Source organism: Globicephala melas, chromosome 9 (genome assembly GCF_963455315.2).
Source record: "Globicephala melas chromosome 9, mGloMel1.2, whole genome shotgun sequence".
Classification (NCBI taxonomy): domain Eukaryota; kingdom Metazoa; phylum Chordata; class Mammalia; order Artiodactyla; family Delphinidae; genus Globicephala; species Globicephala melas.
The window spans coordinates 13,188,933-13,214,013 of record NC_083322.1 but is presented as its reverse complement, the minus strand read 5'-3'; the positions used below and the strand labels follow the sequence as shown (position 1 = coordinate 13,214,013).

General features: G+C 46.6%; 1 protein-coding gene across 2 annotated transcripts in view; it reads right to left on the bottom strand.

Moving 5' to 3' along the window:
• DENND2A (DENN domain containing 2A) overlaps positions 1-24,399 on the bottom strand; it is a 103,662-nt gene extending 79,263 nt beyond the window's left edge. The window contains exon 1 of one of the 2 annotated variants that reach the window (XM_060305229.2): positions 24,180-24,399. The gene's annotated coding sequence lies outside the window, so the exon portion shown is untranslated. The remainder of the gene's footprint in view (positions 1-24,179) is intronic. The other variant, XM_030854005.3, reaches the window with a different exon arrangement.
• Between the last annotated feature and the right edge of the window lie 682 nt (positions 24,400-25,081).

Genomic DNA, 25,081 nt, shown 5'->3' with positions numbered 1-25,081 from the left:
ATTCCCGTAAGTTTTTTAAACTGTCTTACAAATTGAAGAAGATATTTTTTAAATGCCGATATCTATAGCTGATTATGTTTATCAGTCTAGCCCATAATCAAGTTTTGTTTTTCTTCTTGCTAAAGTGAATACTGTAAAATCTGTTCTTGACTCAAAGGTTCTCTTTGGAAATCAATGTCAAGTTGATTGGAGGGATCAGGTGAAGTTAAGAAGTGGTGGGAGGGGCTTCCCTGGTGGCGCAGTGGTTGGGAGTCTGCCTGCCGATGCAGGGGACACGGGTTCATGCCCCGGTCCGGGAAGATATCTAATTAAAAAAAAAAAGAAGTGGTGGGAGAGTCTTTTCAGCTTTTAATGTTAGGAACTCCCTTCTAACATCTCAACATGTTACTCCTAATTACTTCTCTGAATTACCTTTTTACTTTTTCAAGAGAAAGAGACAGATTATAGTGAGATACTTCTGGCCAGTCTTAAAAGCCCACAGAAAATTTAATTGCTCCAGACTGACACTACTAGATCAAAATGCTATATTATTTTGTGACTCCTTCAAGTTTACCCACTAAGGCTTGAAATTCCAGCCTGATTTCTGAAAACACTATTTTTTTAAAGGGGCCTGGGGTACTAAATGTGAGATCATTAATTTAAAAACAAGTATTTCCCCCCAAAAGGGTCAAGATTTTAAAACAGATATAAAGTGTTTCTCCACAAGTAGGAAGGAGGCAGTTGACATATCAGATCTTTTCCGGGGAGCAGTTCTTACAGGAGAGCCTGAGGGTGCCTGAAGGAGGGAGGGGAACAGCCCTGTGTGGAGAGAAGCGAGGAGTGCCAGCGGGGAGATAGTAACTCCTTTAGAATCTGGCCCATGCCTGCCTGCTCTCCTCCCTCCATTGCCATTTGAGGAACCAGCAAAGGCAGGCAGGAAACACCACCTGATGAAGCTAGCATAGTCTTAAATACCAGGAGCCCAGTAAGACAACTACTCATGGTCTGAGGCTTGGCCTCTTAGAGTGCTTCTACTTATAATAAAGCATTGTTCATATTTTGTTCTGGGCATTAATTATCCATTTATGATATTTAAAAAAAAGGATATAGGATGCCATGGATTGTTGATATCACCAACAGTAATAACCTTCTTCCTATTAGCTCTGGTGGGGTTTTTATGTTGGGAACAGGGAGGTGATACATGGTCTACAGAAATTTTGCAATCAAGGTCACTTACAAGAAGAAGTTTGGATAGTACTGGTTTAGGGACTGCTATAAAAAAACCCTGGACATGTTTAAGCCACAGGACATGGTGGGGGTGGGAGCAGGAAGAACCGATTTTCCCCAAATCATAAAACAAAAACAGTGATTTAAATAAAAAATGAAATCTGGAAATGTCGATCAATGGATGAATGGATAAACAAACAAAATGTGGTCTAGCCATATAGTATAATGTTATTCAGCTCAATCTTAAAAAGGAACAAAGGACCATTACATGCTACAGCATGGCTGAACCTTGAAAACACACTACGTGAAAAAAGCCAGATACAAAAGGAATATTGTATGATTGTATTTATATGAAATGTCCGGAATAGGTAAACCCATAGAGGGAAGTGGAATTGGCATGATTACTAACAGGTAAAGGTTTCTTTTGGGGATGACAGAAATGTTCTGGAATTAGATAGTGATGATAGCTGCACAACACAGTGAATACATTACAAGTCCTTAAATTGTGCACTTTTTTGGGGGGGGGCTGCGTTGGGTCTTCGTTGCTGCGTGCGGGCTTTTCTCTAGTTGCGGCGAGCGGGGGCTACTCTTCGTTGCGGTGCGCGGGCTTCTCATTGCAGTGGCTTCTCTTATTCTGGAGCACCGGCTCTAGGGGCTCGGGCTTCAGTAGTTGTGGCACACGGGGTTAGTTGTTCTGCGTCATGTGGGATCTTCCTGGACCAGGGCTTGAACCCGTGTCCCCTGCATTGGCAGGTGGATTCTTAACCACTGTGCCACCCGGGAAGCCCAACTGTGCATTTTTAAATGGTGAATTTTATGTGAATTATATCTCAACTGAAAATACAGTATAAGTATATTCAATGAAATTTGGGCAGGGGAGGAAGTGGAGTGAGGAATACATAACTATAATTTTCCAGTGCCCTTTAGTGTTCTAAGGCTAGTATGTTAGTTCTGAAATATAAGTAAATGTATACGATACATAACTTGATTCATAAAATGGTCAGACTTGAAATACTGAATGAAAAATACAGTTTAGTTCATAAATGATTACATACTAATAAAATTAAACTTTGAGTGGTTTTTATTTGCGTTGCAAATAAAACTACAAGGGCTTCTCTGGTGGCGCAGTGGTTAAGAATCCACCTGCCAATGCAGGGGACACAGGTTTGAGCCCTAGTCAGGGAAGATCCCACGTGCTACAGAGCAACTAGCCTATGCACCACAACTACTGAGCCTGCGCTCTAGAGCCCGTGAGCCACAACTACTGAGCCTGCACTCTAGAGCCCGCAAGCCACAACTACTGAGCCCATGTGCCACAACTACTGAGCCCATGTGCCACAACTACTGAAGCCTGCACACTTAGAGGCCGTGCTCCACAACGAGAAGCCACTGCAATGAGAAGCCCGTGCACTGCAACGAAGAGTAGCCCCTGCTCACCGCAACTAGAGAAAGCCTGCGTGCAGCAACGAAGACCCAACGCAGTCAAAAATAATAAAATAAATTATTTATTTTTAAAAATAAATAAATTTAAAAAAAACAAAAAAACCTACAAGCTTTTCAGCTTTAATGATTCTAATAACTTAGTTTTATCAGCTTGTAAAGAGCAGGCAACAAAATTGAGAAGAAACTATAACAATTACAGTAGAACAAAAATAGTTATTTTCTCAACTGAGCTTTTTTTTTTGGCTGCACAGCTTGCAGGACCTCAGTTTGCAAGGGATTGAACCTGGGCCACAGCAGTGAAAGCCCAGAATCCTAACCACTAGGCCACCAGGGAATTCCCTGAGCATTCTTCTTATTAGCAAGCATACCCAGAAGGTGTTTGTTTTCAGAAAATATGTTGAGAAGGACAAAAACAAAACAAAACAGTGCACAATCACATAACACAACTCTTGCTGCGTCTGACTGCTTAGTGAAGCTCTTTCCTGAGCCTCTTGATGCTTCATTTTCATTATCTTCAAACAAACAAAAATAATTTTTAAAATTAAAACAGGCCACTCTAGTTCTTTACATAACAGCTTTTGGGGTGGACTATTTTCACAAAAACAGCAATATTTTCACATTTGAAAGAAGATGGGGGATCCTGAAGCAGGTGAGTAACAACGGAAGCCAAAGGCTACGTGCTGCCTCAGAACCACACCCGGGGGCCATATTTGGCAAAATCACAGCCTGCACTTTCGGACCAAATGTTTAAGCAGTGCCTGCACACCACGACCAGACTCCAGGTCCTCAGTACACACGCCAGGTAAAGCCTGTGGCAGAGCCAAGTTAATGGCTTTTCTGGTAACGACCAAAGTCTTTCTATTTCTAGAGTTCTGCTTTAAGCCCAGAAGATTCCCCCTTCAAATAAGCGTGTTCAAGAAATGTTTGTTGGGGCTTCCCTGGTGGCGCAGTGGTTGAGAGTCCGCCTGCCGATGCAGGGGACACAGGTTCGTGCCCCGGTCCGGGAAGATCCCACATGCCGCAGAGTGGCTGGGCCCGTGAGCCATGGCCGCTGAGCCTGTGCGTCCGGAGCCTGTGCGTCCGGAGCCTGTGCTCCACAACGGGAGAGGCCACAACAGTGAGAGGCCCGCGCACCACAAAAAAAAAAAAAAAAAAAAAAGAATCCGCCTTCCAATGCAGGGGACACGGGTTCAAGCCCTGGTCCGGGAAGATCCCACATGCCGCAGAGCAACTAAGCCCGTGCGCCACAACTACTGAGTCTTCGCTCTAGAGCCTGCGAGCCACAACTACTGAGCCTGCGTGCCACAACTACTGAAGCCCGAGCACCTAGAGCCGGTGCTCCAGAAGAGAAGCCACTGCAATGAGAAGCCCACGCACCGCAACGAAGAGTAGCCCCTGCTCGCCACCAACTAGAGAAAAGCCCACGCCAAAATTAAATTAAAAAATAAATATTTTTTAAAAAGAAAAGATGTTTGTTGAATGAGTGAACACATATACCATTTTCTTATACTCAACAGATGACTGGATAAACAAAATGTGGTCTAGCCATACAAATGGAATATTATTCAGCCATTTAAAAAAAAAGGACTATTACATGCTACAACATGATGAACTGTAAAAAAATACTAAGTGGGAAAAAGCCCAGACACAAAAGAAATATAGCATGATTCCATCTACATGAAACGTGCAGAACAGATAAATCCATAGAGATGGAAAGTATTGATAGATTACTGTTGCCAGGGGCTGTGTGACGGGGAGTGGGGAGTGACTGCTAATAGGTACGGATTTTCCAGGGGAGGAGAGTGATGAAAATGTTCTAAAATTAGTGGTGATAGTTGCACAAAATAGTTAATATGCTAAAAACACTTATAGTTAATATGCTAAAAACACTAAAAACTGTGTATTTTAAAGGGGTGAATTTTATGGTATGTGAATTATATCTCAATAATGCTGTTATTTTTTTAATATTTATTTATTTAGCTGCTTGCGCCGGGTCTTAGTTGCGCAGGCGGGCTCCTTAGTTGTAGCATGTGAACTTTTAGTTGCGGCATGCATGTGGGATCTAGTTCCCTGACCAGGGATCAAACCCAGGTCCCCTGCCTTGGGAACATGGAGTCTTAACCACTTTGCCACCAGGGAAGTCCCCTGTTATTATTATTTTTTTTAATCAGCAAGGACAGCTGCTAAAGTTGAGGAGTGCTGGCCCCACCCCAGACTGAGTGAATCAGACTGCTAGAAGAGGGCCTAGGAGTCTGCATTTATAAGTTCCCCCGGGAATTCATAGGCTTAGAGTTGAACCCTAGAGTTTATCTTCCTGTCACTGGTATTGTCAGTCAGCAACAGATCTACTCTCCTTTGCCATCTTCCTTTGCAAGGCAGTCTTTTACTCCAGTGTGTCTCTCTACTCCTATTTTTCAGAGCATCTCTGAAATCCGATGGAGGTGTTATCAGCACACAGTGAGTTGCTCCTGTCCCTCAAGCCCAGGTGTAAATGCTCCAAGATGCTGTTTCATAGATCGTCCCTACACAGGCAGGCTTCAACAGCAAGACTCATTTTCACCCTAAGGAATGGCCTCCAGACCGAGAGCATAATCTGAGTCATTTTAAGACTTTCTGTGAGTATGAATACCCAGTTACTGACAATAACAGTTTCTTTGAACAACCTGATCAGTATTTTCTTGACCTACACCTGTCAGTTGTCTGACAAGTGAAGCCACTGGGAATCTGTGGCTTGAGCAGCCTGAGGCTGTAGACTGGACCACACTTTTTGATGCTCCTGAGGCCAGAGATAGTGAAAGATTTTTATTATTCTCACTTTTCGTAAACCCAGGAAGGATTTTTCACACCTGCAGAACAATCCTACATAGAGAGATGTATTTGGCCACCTTCGTAGGATGGAAACACATTTTTCACTTGACAATATTTGCAAATCATGTGTTTCCCCTCACTCACTTGCAGTGTGGAAATACTTCCATATGTTGCCTTTCGGTTCACCATTTTGTGGAGGATAAAAAGCAAGAAAGTACAATTAGGTGGCCATCTTGCATATGAACACTAAACTACTGTGTGTATAAAGTTTTAGTGGTGTCAGCCCTCCCAAGTTAATGCTTAATAACTACTAGAGTCACCTCTCTGGAAAAAGTTACTATGAGTTTGCCATAAATCATAAAAGTAGGAGTTATGGGAGTTATGAAATATGCTAATACTGCGAAAATATGGTTTAAAAATCTGAATTCAGGTAAATATTTCTTTTAAGTAAAAAAGTACACCTCCTTTTGTTTCTTTTAGGTATTACAGGTCACCAAACTTGGAGAAGTCAGGTTCTAACTTCTTTCAACTCTCAAACATTTAAACTTACTCTTCCTTCTCTCTGTTCTTGGCTAGGCCAGAAGCCACTTCTTATTTCTAACCTCTGCAGAAGTCAATGTCAATGCTCCTACCATTCTTCTGATGAGGAAATCAAACCAAGGGAAGTTAAGTCACTTGTCTAAGTACATATAACAACTCAAGTGGTAGAGCCAGGAATGAGTCTATGTTTTGAGCCCAAGCCTGGTGCTCCTTATACAGTATCACTGTGGCTTCATATTACATTTTCTAATCTAGACGAGAACTAGACTCTAGCTGATTATTTTTAGTGTTGTTCAGCTCTTCAAGATCAGCAATTGTTTTATTCTTTTACACCATGCTGAATTTCATAAACACTTGCTAATTGAGTGAGCTGGGAGGGAGACTGAAGGTTTTTTTGTGGGTCTCTCTTTTTATGGTTCTGTGATTAAACATTTCTCTACTTTGGGAGTCTATCCTAAAGAATAATCCTAAATATGGAAAAATGTATGCATAAATGTTCATAGCTATATTATTTATAATACTGAAAATTACAAAAAACTCAAATGTCAAGCAATATAATGGTAATATAAACTATAATACAGCTTTCAGTGAAATATTATATAGCAAATTAAATTACGTTTAAGACTACTACAATTCTATTGAGATAGAAAGTAGATTAGTGGTTGTCTAGGTTGGAAGCGGGTAGGTGGGGAAAATGGGGAGTGACTGCTAATGAGTATGCGGTTTCTTTCTGGAGTGATGAAAATTTCTAAAATTGATTGTGGTGATGGTCGAACAACTCTGTGAATACACTAAAAACCATTAAACTGTACACTTTAAATGGGTGAATTGTATTATATGTGAATTATACTTCAATAAAGCTGTTATTTTAAAAAAGTAAATTAAAAAGTCAAGCTAAAAAAAAGAGACTATTGGGACTTCCCTGGCGGTCCAGGGGTTAAGACTGAGCTTCCACTGCAGGGGGCACAGGTTCGATCCCTGGTTTGCATGCGTGCAGCACAGCAGAAAAAAAAAAAAAAAAAAAAACTATTACTAAATGGAAAAAATGCTCACGTTGTGATGTTAGCCAAAAGGAACAGGATCCAAAAGCTTGCATACTATATGAGTAAAACATGTTTCTAAAGGGGGCAGGGGGAAGGAATCTATTCCTACTCAAAATCTCACACATAAGAAAATGACTGGAAGGAAATGTAACAAAGGATTAACAGTAGCTGTCATCGAGTAAGAATCTTGGAATGATTTTTTTCTGTTCTACTTATCTATATTTTCAACAACAACAAAAAATAGATTTCCAATTTTTTTGTAATAAGCATGCATTATTATTACTATCACAAATAACAGGGGAAAATGTAAACTCAGCTGTTACCTGCGGGAGTCAGGGTCTGCCCTGTGGCGCCCCCAACAGGCCACATGGTCGCTCTGCAGCTACAACGACAGCTGCAGGGTATCAGGTCGGCTGAGCCTGTCACTCCACTACTTGTTGGGCTTTGCCACAGTATCTCCTGAACGAAAGGGTAAGTGATACATTCTCATTTCCTCCCTTCCCTTAGTGACTAACAAGGCTTGGATCCTGGTCTCCAGTAACCACTTCCCAGTACAGATGTTCCCATGGGTTCAAAGAGAGATTATATGGGGACCTATGGCTAACAGGGAAATAGTCATGTAATTCATTCTTCCAACTAATAATTGTGTCTACTGCACACAGGGAACTGAGTGAAGCTGGGAGAAATGTAAACTAAATCATTTACTTGCCCTCTGAGAGTTTTCATTCTCATACAGAAAATAAGATGTGCACGACAGTACTGTATTATATACTTGGAAGTTGCTAAGAGAGTAGATCTTAAATGTTTTCACCACACAAACAAAAAAAAGTTAACTGTGTGAGGTGATGGATGTGTTCACTAACGGTATATGGTAATCATGTCACAATATAAATGTATATCAAATCATCACGTGTACACCTTAAACTCACACAATGTTATATGTCAATTATATCTCAATAAAGCTGAGGGATGCAAACAAACGTCTTTAATACAAAAGACATGTCTTTAATACAAAACACAATATGATAAGCAAAACAGGTGACAGCAGATTCCTTTGCGGATCTGGGCTCAAAGGGTGGGCTTAATTTCCTTTGGGGTGTATGGGTGAAAGGCAACGATGTTTGCATAATCTCAAAATGGCTAAATGCTTAAGAAAGGACAAACTCCTGAATGAAAAGCAGCACTGATTCTGTAAGGAATTACACCCAACTGATTTGCTGGATTTCCTTGCAGGAGTCAATCAAGATGTGAACTAAGACAGAATCTGAACACAACTTGTGTAGACTGCTGAAAGCTTTTACCAAGATCTTACCAGAAGCATGGCGACCTTAAATTTTATTTCAAAATAATTTCAAGTTTACAGAACAGTTGCAAGAACAGTACAGAAAACTCATATACTCTAACTACATTCACCACGTTTTAATATTCTCTCTCAATTAAAGAGTATTCTAAAATGCTCTTTTGGAGCTTCAGGGAAAATGAGTGCTATCCAGCCACTAGAAGCCTTCAGTGCTCATGAATCTAAAAGAAAATAGAATCTTACAAAACCAGTTTAGTGAAGTAAGTAAGCACACCCAGGTCCAAAAGACAACTCAGCCCCAACCCACTCCTGACCCTCCACCAGGACCTCCCAGGAGGACACAGAACACTTTAAAACCAGATTACCAAACGTGTAAGAAGAGCTAAGAAAACACAGAAAAATAAAAAAAGCTGAGGGGCAGAGGTGACTGCCCCTACCAGATATTCAAACATACTATAAAGCCTCTATAATTAAAACAGTGTGGTACTGCCACAATAGATAAATAGACTGATAGAACAGAAAGTCTAGACATAGGCCTAAGTATTCATAGAACTTTATATATGATCAAGGTGGCGTCTTAAATCACTAGGGAAAAGATGGACTTTTTAACAAATGGTGCTGGAATAACTGAATAGCCCCAAGATGTTCAAGTAAGATCACATTGTGAATCTGATGTGCCTGCAGCCCTGGTGAACTGAGAATGACTTGGGTCTTTCTCAGAGCCAGAAAGCCAGCTGCAGGCAAGAACCAGCTCCACAGAGGGGCTGCAGCCCTGAGGGGTTGACAGTAGCCCCTGACCAGTATCTGTCATATCCCCTAAAGAGCTCCAAATGCCTTCTGAACCTGCTGTAATTTGAACGGAATTTCAAAATTCTGATTTTCTCCCCTATGGCAGCCCTAGATCTTATCACACATTTGTACAGCACCTGATTTCCGCATCATACACACATTATAACGTACGTAAGCCCCCTGCCTCCTGCCAGTTTCCAGATGTAATTCTTGTTATGCTTATTTTTGAAGAGAAGATTAAGGTTCAGAGACTTGCCCAGGATCACAGTGTTTAAGTAGCAGAATAGAGAATCTTATGATTTGTATCTTTCTACTCCGAATTCTATATTTCGCCCCCAAACCTTGTTATCTGTTCTCTTAGTACCTTCAACCAGAACCACCCAATCGACACCTCTCACAAGCCTGATGCAAGAATCTGCTACTCAGTGATGCCAGTACCCCTGGGGACAGTAACCTGAAGGCCTGACCCCCTTTCTTCCAAGGGCAGCAAGCAGGAAATAGCTTTCATTCATAACCTTTGGAAAGGCCAGGGTAAGGAAATGAACACTGTTACATCCTATGACCTGTTAGGCACTGTACTAAGCACTTTACAACATAATCTTAGAAATAACGCATCTCCCAAGAGAAATGAAGACATATATCCACATATGTTCTTGTATACTAACATTCAGAGCACATTATTCCTGATGGTCATACAGTGGAAACAGTCCAAATGCCATCGACTGATGAATAAACAAAATGTGGTATACCCATATGATGAAATAATATTCAGCCATCAAAGGAATGATGACACATGCTACAACATACTAAGTCTTGAAGACATTACGCTAAATGAATAGAAGCCAGTCACAAAAGGCCACAAATTGTATAAGTCCATTTATATGAAATGTCTGGAACAGGGATATTTACAGGACAGAAAGTAGATTGATGATTGCTTAGTGCTGGAGGAGATGGAGTGGGCGCTGGGGGTGATGGCTAAGGGGTGTGGGTTTCTTTTGCCATGTGATGAAAATGTTCTAAAATTGGTGACGGTTGCACACTCTGTGGATATACTAAAAACCATTAAACTGTATGCTTTAAATGGATGAATTTTTTTGGTATGTGAATTATACCTCAATAAAACTGTTACAAAAAAAGGGAGGGAGGGAGGGAGGAGGGAAGGAAGGGAGGGAGGGAGGGAGGAAGGAGGGAAGGAAGGAAGGGAGGGAGAGAAGGGAGAGAGGGAGGGAGGGAGGAAGGAAGGAAGGAAGAGAGGGAGGGAGGGAGGGAGGAGGGAAGGAAGGAAGGAAGGGAAGGGAGGGAGGGAGGAAGGAGGGAAGGGAGGGAGGGAGGGAGGAGGGAAGGAAGGGAGGGAGGGAGGGAGGAGGGAAGGAAGGAAGGGAAGGGAGGGAGGGAGGGAGGAAGGAGGGAAGGGAAGGAGGGAGGGAGGAAGGAGGGAAGGGAGGGAGGGAGGGAGGAGGGAAGGAAGGGAGGGAGGAAGGAGGAAAGGAAGGAAGGGAGGGAAGGAAGGAGGGAAGAAGGGAGGGAGGGAGGGAAGGAAGGAAGGAAGGAAGGGAGGAAGAGACGGAGGAAGGAGGGAAGGAAGGGAGGGAGGGAGGAAGGAAGGAAGGAAGGGAGGGAGGGAGGAAGGAGGGAAGGAAGGAAGGGAGGGAGGGAGGCAGAGGGAGGAGGGAGGGAGGGAAGGAAGGGAGGGAGGGAGGGAGAGAGGGAGGAGGGAAGGAAGGGAGGGAGGGAGGAAGGAAGGAGAGAAGGAAGCAGCATGTACCAGGTACATATTTGTAAGTTATAATAGTATCCCTGGGTTTTTTGGGTTTTTTTGCGGTACGCGGGCCTCTCACTGCTGTGGCCTCTCCCGTTGCGGAGCACAGGCTCCGGACGCGCAGGCTCAGCGGCCATGGCTCACGGGCCCAGCCGCTCCGCGGCATGTGGGATCTTCCCGGACCGGGGCACGAACCCACGTCCCCCGGCGGACTCTCAACCACTGCGCCACCAGGGAAGCCCTATCCCTGGGATTTTAAGAGATGTGTGTAGCCCCAAAGCCCTCGCTCTAGTACGCCATTACCTCCTTCACAAGCACTCTCTCTAGCAAAGTAGCGAGTGAATCTGAGGAACCGGAATTCTTATGAATGCAGTGGTTAAGACATATGAACACATAACGGTTACAGAAACATAACAGGTAGTAGATCTGACAGACACTATCCAGGGCTTGCCTACCTCACAAAACGGTCCCTTTTCTGAAAACTGCCCTTTCCCTCCTCCACAGAGGCCTCAGAGACCCGGGCAGCCATGTTGGAATGATGATCCCACCCCCAGCCACAGCTGATTGGCTCTAGAGGAGGCCTAACTCAAGTCGGGCCAATCAGGTTCTGCTTCCAGGTAGTGCGGCTGGAACACGGAAACATGGCGCTGTGAGGCCGCCATTTCCAGCCTGTGGACGAAGGAGCAGAGGCAGCTGGGCTGTGGGGGAGAAGAGTGATGCCGGCGGAAGGAGGGTTCTGCACTCCCTCAATCCCATCCACTCTTAAGGCCAGGCTGCATTCCTGCCCGCGGGTTCCACGAGATATCTTTAGACCCTTGTTTGCTTAAGCAACCAAAAGAATCCCCACTAACACAGTGTCACGTTCGATCTATGTTCAACTACTTTCCCAAAACGAAAAAAGAAAGCTAGTGTGCGTGTGAGTTTTAAACATGAATCTGCACCCATATGGCTGAAGCTGAGCCAACTGCAGCTACTAAGGAAACCAAACCCCCATTAGGTTCGCCTCCAGCGTGGCACAGAAGGTTGCCTGTGATCGAATCATTCCTATTACCCTATTGAGAAGTCCCTTTCCCTTTCTGGGGAGATTCATCATGACACTGGAGGTGCTGGGAACATCTGAAGTCTTAGTAAAGCCGTGTCATGAGACCTAATCTTTCTAAGGACCTGAACAGCATATTATAAGCGTTAGTACAGGAAGATCTGCTGAACTCTTGGATGAAGTTAAATAGGCCATGGTATCAGAAGGTGTACAGTTTCTTTCCTTCCTTCCCAATAAAACCTCAGTGAAAAAACTCTGGCCTTACATTGGGCCTCTTACAATGAGAGGTTACTGTGGGTAAATGAACAAAGAAAGGAATGTATGCCTTCTTCAGCTCTTATTTGGACCTACAATATACGAGAAAGCAGATCTCACATCTCTCCCACATACCCTAGCAGGGACACATTTGAATAAAAAAACATTTACAAGAGGTTGCATTGTCTGAACACCAGAAGAAGAGCTGAGTTGACAGTAGGAAAGGGATGGACGAATCCTTTTCCCATCCCTCTGTCTATTTATGGGAGTCATTTCCCTTCAGGAAATACTGAGCCCCTTCTCCCAGGACCCTGTTGGGAATGACGCCTGCGCTGGCTGACCCAGCCTTCCACATCCTCCTCCTGGCCTCGGCAGCTCTCCCCTCGTGACCCCCGTCAGTCACTGGGAACCCAGCCTGTAAACGACAGTGCTTCTTAGAGTCCCCAGTCTATTGTGAAAATTCAAAGAGGAAAGGGGGAAAAAAAGGTACATAATGAAGCTAGAAAAGCCCCTGGCATGGAGAAGCTCCCAAATATAAACAGACAAAGGTAGCAGGGAGGAAGTGAGGGCTAGAAATGACCACATTGTGGTCCAGGAATTTGTGGCTCACCTAGCTTCGGTCACCTGTCTGGGGGGGTGGCAGAGGCAGGCGCAGGACCCAAGGTTCCTGTCACCCCATCTGTCGACCCAAGGCTCATTCACCTCCTCTACACTCATTTCCCCTCCCCAGAAATGTATAGACTGACGTTTCTATAGAGAAGCTATCCCAGGAGAACCTGGGTCCACTAATTACATATTCTTCTTTTCTTCCCTTTTCTTCTTTTCTGTCAGCTAGGAGCCCACCTTTTCAGAAACCCGGAGAGAATTCTGGGGTTAGCCCTGGCCACCCCAAACTGAAGTTCTTCCTCTCTCCTCTGAATTTCTCTGGATATTTTTAACTTATCTACATTTGGTAGTCCTACTAAATGTGCATAACCATGTGGTATCTCTTTCATGGTTGGCTTCGATTGTTATTTATATGTTATTTATTTAAGATTTCACATATTTTTTTTAATTTTTAAAATTTGTTTATTTTTGGCTGTGTTGGGTCTTCGTTGCTGCGCGCAGGCTTTTCTCTAGTTGTGGTGAGCGGGGGCTACTCTTCATTGCGGTGCATGGGCTTCTCATTGCAGTGGCTTCTCTTGTTGTGAAGCACGGGCTCTAGGTGCGTGGGCTTCAGTAGTTGTGGCACATGGGCTCAGTAGTTGTGGCGCACGGGCTTAGTTGCTCCGCGGCATGTGGGATCTTCCCAGACCAGGGATTGAACCCATGTCCCCTGCATTGGCAGGCGGATTCTTAACCACTGCGCCACCAGGGAAGTCCCAAGATTTCACATAGTTATGTTTGACAACAATGAATGAATGATTAACATTTATCGAACACTTAATATTTTCTAGGCCAGATTCTACACAGATCGTGTCACTGAGTCCTCACACCAAGCCTACAATTGCCTCCCCTTTACAGATGTGGAAAGCAAGGCCTGGAGAGATGAACTTGCCCCAAGGCCACATGGATGCTGAATGAATCCAGGTGGTCAGATTCAAGTCCAGGTGCCTAATGCCAAGTTGAGTGCCTTGGGGGCAAGGCAAGGGGCCTTCCCCTCCCGGGTACAGACTAGTTACTCGGGGAGTTCTTACAGTTGGGTTTTATTCACCCCCTCCGTCCTCTCCAGGCACACCGTGGCACCAGGGCACCACCTGGCCAGCCCTCCACTTCCAGAGGCAGCCCTTGGGCTGCCATTTTGGGGTTTATTTTTCCCTCTGCAGGGTTTCCTCATGTTCTTTTAACCTGGCCTCACTGATAGGTAGTACTGAGGAGGGGAAGAAGGGTCCCCTGTGGCATCTGTCCTGTGTCCTGGCCTCCGGACACCTGGAAGCTCAGAGCACACCAGAAGTAGCCACTTGCAGGGGATGCACCTGAACGCCGTGCTGTATTTGCTTCCCAGCAGCCCTCCCTGGCTCCAGCTGTGCCGACCCAAAGTCCTCACTCGCCACCTCCGCTCCCCTCGCCTTCCGGCCCTCCTCTTCCCTTCCTCCCCCTCGGACCCTTTCCCACCCTCTTTTGCTGGCTTCTGTTCTCTTTCTTTCCATGAGCAGAGAGTTTCCAGCCTGGCTCCCGGCCAGCACATTTGGACAAAAGGCAGCAGTCTTGGAGGGAGACGTCATCTCCCATCCCCTTTCCCGGGGCCAGCACCGTGGCTCCCCGAGCCCGGAGAGGGAGCAGGGGGCTGCGGCCGTTCCTGCCCTGCTCCCAGCTCTGGGAACGAGCTTGAGAGATGGCACACCGTGGGCGTTAAAAGCAAAGGGTTTGGAAGCAGACAGACCCGGATGCAAATTCCAGCTCTGAAGCCTGCGAGCCGTGGGACCTTGGGCAAGTTACTTTGCTAAGCCTTAGTTCTCGCCTCTGTAAAACGGTGACAGAAGAGAGAAAGGCTCGCTTTGAAAGGCTTATAGGAGATCGCAGCTGTAAAACTTCCGGCACAGTGCGTGTCCTGTAAGAAGTGCTCAACACGGCTTCTGTTATTATGACCCGAACTTAACTCTGCCAAATAATCCAAGTAAAAATACAGGACTTTGTTATTATCATCATCATCATCCACCTGTTCAACTCATCCGCAAGGCTGCTTACCCAGCTTCAATGGTTTGCAAGTGTGGTACAGCTGTAAGCCCTCTCAAACATATCATTACTGTTACAATGTAATCTGTAAAAGTTGGTTTTGAAATCGGATGAGGAGCTGACCCTCTTCCCTTTTCAGCAGTCAGTGCTCAGCCTTGATGCCAGACGTGAAAGGAAGGAGGGGCCCACACCAATCAGCAGGGCCTGCTCGCCCTGACTCCCCTTCCCTCCCACCCTGTTTTTTGGCTTCTTATAAGCTGAGACCCTGTTTCTGTTTGTTTACTATCTGTGCTTGGTGTTTTATACTTAGAAGTTGCACAATGCCTGGGAATGTGCTCCGTTTTATTTAGCTAAGCTTTGAGATACGGGCAATGGTCTTTCCCCTATGATTTTATTTAGCTAATCTGAGCCAGCATGGATGGATTTGAAATTAATTAGTAAGATTCATCAAGGAGCTGAGCACAGTACTCCGTGTGAGGTGCTGCTGGGAAATTCACAAATACATGCAATGGTCCCTGCCCTAGAGCTAGGGATAAAAGATGCAAACCTGATCAACCACCGGCAAGAAAAGATTACAACTGTTCAAGACAAAAAGACAAGAGCAGTCCAGGGAATGCCTGACAACACGTTTAACAAAAACCACAATGTGAAAGTGGCTTAGGGACTAAATTCAAACTACAGTGGTAAATGTTATGAAGTAAATATAACTGGAGGAATTTAGAGGCGGGCAATGAAAGTCAGGAGTCATGGACTGCTTCAGAGAAGAGGTAGAATCTGGTGGCCCTTTGATAGATTGGGTTCCGACAGTTGGGAGAGTGTTTAGGCGAGGCAAGGGCATGAGGAAAAGGGGACGGTGCACCCTGCCCCAGACAAGATTGATGGCGGGACAGCCACTCTGGGACGTGTGATGGGGAAACAAGGAGAGGAGGATGGAAGGGGCTGGCGGATGAGACTTGGAGACGGTCTGGAATCAGAAAGAGGAGGTAAGGTTTGCTCTCTGTGGAACATAAAGAGGAGACATGATGAACATACGTGTTCTTTTTAAACATTCAAGAGGAAATGTGTAGGGACTTCCCTGGTGGTCCAGTGGGTAAGCCTCCACGCACCTAATGCAGCGGGCCCGGGTTCGATCCCCGGTTGGGGAACTAGATCCCACATACATGCCACAACTAAGGATCCTGCATGCCGCAACTAAGGAGTCCTTGAGCCACAACTAAGACCCAGTGCAACCTAAATAAATAAATAAATAAATATTTTTAAAAAACTAATAAATAAAAATAATCTTTAAAATAGACCTTTTAAAAAAAAGAGGAAATGTGCAAAGCAGGCAGTCAGAGGTAGAGTTCTAAGAGTCTGGCGAAAGCACAACCCTGGAGGTATAAACTGGGGACGCAGCCGAAGAACCAGTGAGCGTGAACGAGCTCTCTGAGGGAGAAAGTGAAGCAAAAGAAGAGAGTGAAGAATTGAGGTGTAGGGGTGACTCTCACTTTGCCCCTGTTACCCAGCTCTTGACTCAGTTCTTTTTAATGTTTCTTCATCTGGGCCTTCCAACCGAACAGGGAGGTCTGATGACAGAACACCTGCATTGGGCTTCTTTTTATTCCTCTGCAATGTCTAGATCAGATCTTGGTCTACCGTGGGTGTGGTATGAATGCTTGTTGAATGAGAAGAAGAAAAGGAAATCAGTGAAGATCTCCTTTTCCAAAGACAATTAGGACACCCCAGGTGGTGTGGTGTCTCAGGGGAGGAGCGATTCTTCAAATCACTTCACAAAGGTGGGGCTCGGACACCAGCCAATGGCAGTGGCCTTACTGTTGACCCTTTCATGGCTGGATCTGGTCTAGGGGCTCCCAGGATTGTGGGACACTGGGAGTGACTATTAACCAACCAGTAGAGAAGCATTTCCGCATTTTAACAAGTGGCATAGATGTGTCACCATACCAGTTTTATATCGACTGTGACCCGGGTCAGGAGACTTGCATAGATTGGGAAGCTCAAAAACAATGAGAACAGCAAACTAGCTATTCAATGACTGCATCGTGAGTAACGGGATAAAGTCTCCACAGATGGTTAGGGATGGAGGCCAGACCTCAGGGATGTGAAGGGGAGCTTGTGGACCTGCCCCAGGAGCTCTTGAAGGTGCTCTGTCTCCCCGTCCTGAAAACAGCATTCTCCTTCTCTTGCCCTCCGGTCAACAGGCAGCCTGAACCTGGGCTGTGTGTGTGCCTGGAAGCAGCTGCTGACTCTTTTCCCTGTCTCTCTCCCCCCTGTCCTAGGCCAGGGGTCTTGACTGACCTGCCTTCAGGTGAAAGGAGAGCCTGAACAGGAGCCTCTCTTGACTCTGCAGTGCCCGAATCTCCAAGTCTTATCGTTTTGGGAGGCATCAAGGAGCCTCTCCTCTCTGATGTTTTTCTGTCCCATTATATGCATCAGTCTGGCTGGTGGGTAAACAGAGCACTGGTCCCTTTTTGATGTCCTGGGAGCTTGTGTATGTTTGTTGATTGTCACAAACACAGATAATGAAATGGACCAGATGTAAAGGATGTCAGGCTGCCAGGGAGTTATACTTGGGGTTGGATGACCACACACTTCATTTCACATCTGAACAACTCTCACCTGCAGCTCAGAGTATCAAATGGAGAAATCCCTCTGAGCCCCCAGTGACCTAGAGACGTTGCCCTGGCAGAAGCCCAGTGCACCGGCAAGCTGCTTTGGTGGGAAGCTCCACTGTATCTTCCCAGCCACCCCCTGACCAAGTCTGTGGCTGAGAAACTGGTCCCACTTCAGCTGTAGGGAATGCAAGTTCTGTGTCTCATGCTGTCCCATTGCTCCTGCCCAGTGACCAAATTGGTGCTCTATGGCTTCTCCCCCAGCCAGCTAACCTCTCTCCTGACCACGCAAGGTCAGTTTTAATCCTGATTTGTGGTGTGATTCCATACAAATACCTCTGCTGGGTCATCCAGGGTGGTGGCGCCTGTATTTCCCAGAGGCGTGAGAAGCACAAATAAAATGATAGAAACGTCCTGCGTTAATGGTTCCAGTTTGCTGGGGAAAGGCAGTTGTTACTTTTTCCAAGGAGAGCTGCGGGGAGCAGGGAAGTGGGGCCTGTCTCCTCTGACTCGTTTAGTGGGAATGAGTTGACACACAGCACTGGGTTAGCCACCTGCCCTCCTCCTCCTTCCCTGCACTCAGACCTCTACTCTGGGGGGCTAAGAAAGGCTGGGGTCAGAGGGATGGCACAGAGCCATGTCCCTAGGTCAATGCACCTGGACCAGCAGGGAGAATGGATGGGCATGTCCAATCCTTCACCGGGTGGCAGTTTGCAGGAACAGTCCCAGGAGAGGCCTGCTGTGTATCAATCACCTTTAGGGCCCCCTTTTTACTTTACAAGTGTCGCCCTTTGTATATATGGTTACCCCATCCATTATCCGCAGTGGATTTGCAGAGAACTTACGGCTAAATCAAATCCAACCCTATGACATCTTCCCTTCTGAAAAGTGAGGAAGAAAGAGGGAGACACCTTGGATTATTTCCCTGAGTTGGCTCTTGTGTATATAACCCAGCCCACCGATCCCAGGTTTCAGCCTACACAATTATGTGAAATTGTGGTTACATGGGATCAAGATTTCGGGTACACGAAACCAACAGCGAGAGACAATATTGGGACAGTTTGTTGGACGACAATCTATAAACCATAAAAAATTTCTTAGACGCTCTAGTTTTAATACGTTGCCTTTTTAAATTTAACAAAACTCAAAATAATAGACTGTCTCTATAAATTACCACACTATGAATTTTAATTTTCATATTATCTTAAATAGAAATTCATAGTAAATTCAGTGGGGAACTAGGGTGGGGACACTTGGGTTAGGGGAGCGAGAAGTAATAATATTTTACAATTTTTTTAAGACTATCAGAATCTCATTTTTAAAACCTCCGTCACTGGGCACAGATATATTCAATATGCATTTGGCTTTGAAATCTTTTAACCTAGCAATTCCACTTCTGGGAATTCATCTTACAGAAATGTTGGAACGAGTGCTGGGGAGTCTTAGCAGTGGCTAAAGTCAGAAACAACTAATTGCTCGTCAATAAATACTGTGTTAAACAAATGAAATCGATCCATACAAAGGAAGACTAGGCAGCTGTTAGAAACAAGAGGACTATGTATGTCCCACGTAGAATTATTCTCACAAAATCCTGCTCAGTCATGATAGCATGCTTCCATTTTTGTAACAAGCAAACAAACAAACATATTACGTGTAAAGAAAAGAAGTCTAGGGGGATTTGGTACATACACTGAACAGTGATGGCCTCTGAGGAGGGAGTCAGTATGGGGAAAACTTTCATTTTTCATTGTGTTCTTTCTATGTATTGTTCAAATGTTTTATAACAAGGATAACTTTCATATTTACATATAAATATATATGTGTATATAAAAGTATGTATATAAAAGTATTCCTAAAATTTTAAAGCACACTTTTAAAGAAAACAAAAGGAAATGCATTTGATACTCTGCTTGAACTGGTCTGACAGCCCTCCTGATAAGACACACAGCCCTGGGAAGGCCTGGGTACCATGGAAGAACAGTCACGGCCACGGTCACGGTCACAGCTTCCTGTCCTGTCCCCATTCTCCAGCTCAATCCTGCTCTCATTTCCTTCTGAAGGGAAGCATGGAACCTCCTGGTTCCCCAATACAGAGGGAAGCTAACCTCTTCCCTAAGCTTGCTGCGAGGGTGACTCACCCCTTCTTTCCCTAAGGCTGGGGGCGGGAGAAACCATAACTTGGCTTTTAGTAGTGTAGCCAGTTGGAAAAGGGGGTCTCGGGCTCATCCCTCTTTCAACCGACCACAGGCCAAGGATGAACGTGTTAAAGAGAAGCCAAAGAGAAAGCAATTCTGGGCTCCAGCTGGCAGGGGCTTAACTTCTAGGCAAACTGAGTTTGGATAAATTTTGACCAAATCAGACAATGATTTTATCACGAGGGGAAAAGATGGCCTGATTCTGGCTTCCCGACATATTGCTGTCTTTTGGATGTCGAATGTAGAGAACTCGGTTCTCTACCTTTGTCAAATGTAGAGAATCACTCATTCAGTTCCAGCCACTGACTTGCCTCCCATCATTAAACGGGCAGTGGTGCCTGTGGGTCCCTCTGTTGGGTGCCCAGTGCGGGGGTTTCAAAGAGAGCCCAGGGTACCTGTGGCAGCTGTCTGGTTCTGGTGAAGGAAGAAGGGACCATGCCTGGACACAGGAGACTGTGAGTGACACGAGGCACAAGCAGGGGTCTTTGTCACTCATGAGTAACTGTCAGACCCTCCGGAAGCAAAATAAGGGGGCTGGATTCCAGAGATAGTGGGGGAGGATGAGTCAACTTTGCCCACAGCTGAAGAAGTAACTGCCTGTGAGGTATATTTGAGGGTTGTTGGGAAAGCCATGGAGCCTCAAAATAGTTCCCCTGTTATCCTGTCAGAGTTACTGAAATTCAACTCTTAGAGATTCACTCCTTTTGACTGAGACTTTAGGCAAGTTAAATTGCAAATGAATTCTCCCAGCTTCTTTCCAATCTGGAAGACAGAGGTCAGAGAACACATACACTTGAATATCAGGAGGGAAGTAGAAAGAACTCAGAGGCTCAACACTCAAAAAAGATAGACCTATGTGGGTCCTAGGCAGAAAGAGAAAGGTTCTGAGGCTTTTCAGTTTTGGCTATGGTGCAGCACTGCATATGATAGTATTAGACCAGACAGATCTAACTGTAGAAGGCTTGTAATTATGCTTTTAGAATTTCTGTTCAAAAAAAGTGCCTCACACACATACACGCAAAACTTCACATAAATGTGTTTGTTACTAGCCTCCTTATCTGTGTTTGTTACTCGCCTCCTTATCTGTGTTTGTTACTAGCCTCCTTATCTATATCTGCTCAAGATGGCTTTAGATCTTGATGTTGAAGGCTGACTAGCCAATTGATTTCATTGTACCAGGCTTCCAAATTTTAAATTCTATGGGGTCCTTGCTTTTGGAGTCTGAGGTTTCTGCCCCCTGCTGTAACGAGCCCTCTAGGTGATTGTTAAAGCAGCTGCTCTCAATCTTGGCTGTACCTTAAAATCACCTGGCACCTTATAAAAATACTGATGCCCAGGGCCCATTCTCAGAGACTTTGATTTACTTGGTCTGGGGCAGAGCCCAGGCATCATTTGTTTAAAAAATGCCCCCTGACCCCAGCATTTAAATGTGTAATGTGCTCCCTGGGTTTAAAATGCTAAGAACTGTGATGTGGAGGCACGATGGAGTAGATGATCACACCTATTCAGTGTTAAGACTTCTACAGCCGGCAAGAAGTGGTTTAAACTTCGGAAGGCACATCAGAAATGCATTGACATAGGGCTTCCCTGGTGGTGCAGTGGTTAGGAACCCGCCTGCCAATGCAGGGGACACGGGTTCGAGCCCTGGTCCGGGAAGATCCCACATGCCGCGGAGCAACCAAGCCCGCGAGCCACAACTGCTGAGCCCGCGCGCCACGACTGCTGAGGCCCGCGCACCTGGAGCCCGTGCTCCACAACGGGAGAGGACGCCACAGTGAGAAGCCTGCGCAGCGCAGCGAGGAGCGGCCCCCGCTCGACACAACTAGAGAAAGCCCTCGAGCAGCAACGAAGATCCAATGCAGCCAAAAATTAATAAATACATAAATAAATAAATTTATTTAAAAAAAACCCTTTTTTAAAAAAAAAATGCATTGACATAGATTCTGCAGATTCACCCTTCTGCAGAAACCAATGGGAAGGGCCTAGTCAGGAGATGTGCGACTGAGTGTAGAACCTTACCTCCCAGCCCTCACTCCCGGTTCTTCTGCAACATTCCTTATGTTGCAGTGAAGAAGTTTCCCACCCTCCCTGACCTCAGTAGAATGGATCTCTGGTGTCTTGAGTCCCACCCTTTCCCCACCCCTAGAAGCAGCCTTAACATCACGTCTGAGGGCAGAAAGACCTGGACCACTAGGGGAAGTGGACCCACCCAGCTGAATGGAATCCTGAAATGCTCTTCCCACTCTCTGTTTCTCTTTGGTCAGGATTTCCGATGGCAACCCTCCCAACACTCTGCCTTACCAGACCCCTTCTCCAGACCAGTCTCAGCCCACCTGTCTGTGGGCTATACTAGGATATGCCTGCTTCCCCCTTCCTGGTGGGCACCCGGGGTGCTGTGCTCTCTACATTCATCAAAGTAGGTATCACCTCTTCCTACACTTGAGAGCCCATGGGCTCCTCCATATAGGATTCCCCAAGCCCTCACTGCCCTGCATCACGACTGCCCACAGGCCTGAGCTGGCACTCAGCCCCCCCACAAAAATGCAGTATGTCCCCAAGTCATAACAGGAAGATGATATAGGAAGATAGTCATGTGGAATTTTATCTTCGCATCTTTTGTAACACTGACAATGAAGTTTCTTTTTCTATGTCACTCTTTAGTCTTTACACAAACTTCCACGTGACAAATTCCCAGTTGAGTTCAATTCCAGGAAAACATTTGTGCTGAATTTCTGTGCTTTTTCTTGTCCAAAATCCAAAACTGTGCAATCTAGTGTATTTTTGTTTGTCTCTAAGCTGCCAGAAAACTTATAGCCAAATTCATTGTCCAAGTGTTGTAATCTGTTAAATTCAGGCCATTCAAAATATTCATTCCTTTTGCTTTGCTTTGTTTTCTCCTGAGCTTTTCTGCATTTAGTTCTAAGTTATCTGACCCTGTGCCCAAGTCTGTTACCAGGTCCCACCTCACTATATCTTGGCTCTTTCCATCCCACGTCACCACTGCCGTCATCCTGCGCGTCAGTAACTACAGCCTGGGTGCTGCAAGGCCTTGGTCTCATCCTCCTCTGAGCCTCCACCCAGCAAGCAGAGTGAGCTTTCTAAGATACAGACCAATCCCATGGCCCCTGCTTCAGTGAGATCCTTCTTCTCTCTGGGAACTGCAACCATGAATTCTCCCCACACTTGCCCGTCCTCCTCCCTCCCACTTGGTGATTTTGCACAACTGTTCAAGCCTGAAACAACCTTCTCTGCTTTACTTTCTTGGTGAAAAGGTTTTCAGGGCTCAGCCTGACCTTACCTATTCTGTGGGTTTTCCCTGAGCTGGACAGCCCTGCTCTGGTTTCCCCTAGCACACAGCACGCATGGATGGCCAGGTCAGATGCAGACTGTAGTTAATTTTTTGTTTGACTACCCAGCAAGGATGGTGAGTGCCTGGAAGGAAGGGAGATATCTTATTCATCACTCTGTCCCTGACGCCTAGCAAGTTGATCTGTAGAACCGTTAAGTGAATGAATGCATGACACAGGCAGGGTTCACCTCTTCCGGAATAGTAGGACTGAAGGCCAGCCTTTTCACTGCCCTTCCTAAGAACAGTTACTGTTTGCCCTTGACTTCCTGTAGAATTCTGCTCATCCTAGGCGGCCCATCCCAAAGGGGGTCTACTCCACTCCTTTGGTGTGTTTGATACTTGATGGTGCAAGCAGAAAGGATTTTGTTCTTTTCTTTTATGTAGTAACAACTGCAGGTGTAAGAGTTTAATAGCAAAATTACTGCAGAGTGCCTATTATAACCCTGGGGCTGTTATTACTGTGTCATTCAGAACACTAAAGAAGTTGCATCCCTGAAGCGCATCTCAACACCAGCTAGAACTCCGTCTGCTCCTTCCCCAGCACCAGCTGGCTAAAAACAAAGTCAGTGCACTTCCCTTATCCCAATCTCTGTCCCTGGAAGTAATGTCCGGCTTTCCCACCCGACACCCTCAAGGACAGGATTCCTCCGCTGAGGTTCAGCTCTCCTCAGTGGACTGAAGCCAGTTTCCTGTGACCCTCCTAAATATCATTATATCCTGTGTTAAGAGACTACCCCTGGGCTCCATCTAGTCCCAACTCCATCCTGAGGGGAAAAGTGGGAGAAATAAGATCATGCAGTCATCTTTACCTCCCTGTTTTCTCAACACTGCAAATTTCTTTCTGTAAACACACACACACACACACTCTCTCTCCCGCGCCCCTGCGACAAGCACGGCGCAAGGCGGAGGCTCTGCCCGGTTTCTGCAGGTTTCCCAGGCGCGGGACCACGGCCTCCTGAGTTCCCGGAAGGACGTCCGGACAGCACTTTGCTCCAGTCCCACAGGTCGGGCTCAAGCGCCTCGGTCCCCACGTCCGCACACGGGAAACCCAGTCTTTGGTCTGCAAAGAGCCACTTCCCAGCTCCGGGTTGGGGCAGCTCCGGCCGTCTCCTCTCTTACCCACACCCCCGCGCGTCCCCTCCTCGGTCCCCCGGCGCGTCCCCTCCTCGGTCCCCCGGCCCGGCCCTACCTCCTGGCGCGCCGAGGCTCCGTGGGCTCCGAGGCGCAGCTCGGGGGCGCCCGGGCGGGCGGGGGCGGCGGGCGGCGAGGGCCCGGGGCGCCATGGCCCGCAGCCCCCCGCACTCGTGTCGGCCGGGCCTCTCCCGGCCCCCTCCGCTCGCGTCCCCGCCGCCCGGCCGCCGCTGTGGGCGAGTGGAGGGCGGGCTCGGCCGGCGGCCCCTTCCTCTCCCGGTGGCGCGGCGGCTCTGAGCCGGGCCGCTCGCCCCGCCGGCCCCCGCCCGCCGCCGCTCAGTGAGCTCATCCGCAGCTGGCGGGCGCCCGACCCGTTGCCACGACAACGCCTCTCCCAGGGCCGCGCGGACTCAAGCGGCTCCAGTAAACAGGACCTTCTGCCGGACTCTTCCCTTCGCCCTTTTTGGGGGGTGGGGAGATGGCGGCTTAACCCTTTTTTTGCTGGAGACCACCGAGTGGCAGGCTCCGTCTCCGCCGGGCCCGGGGTTTATCCGCGCGACGCGCTCAGCCGGAGACTGAGACCTTGAGATAGATGCACCGGAGTGGCGGCGACACTCCCGGCCCTCAACTCACTCCAGTCTTTTAACGCGTTTATGGGGCACCTACTAGGGCTCAGGCGCAGGGCTGGGGGCTGGGACACCCTAGGCAACGAGTCAGCCACCACCCTTGCCCCTTGCAGTTCCAAGTCTGGCTGGGATGCCGACACCCTGGCACTATCAGTGAAAGCCCAGGGGCCCTGAGCGCGGGGCACAAGACTCCCACACCGGGCAGGGGTCAGGAAAAGCTTCCCAGAGGAGAAGTGACTTTATGGTGCCTGCTGCCCCACTTGCGTAGAACAAAGGATCAAGGAGCACAGATCGGCATGATTTAGGACTGCCAAAGTACACGTGAAAATGCTGA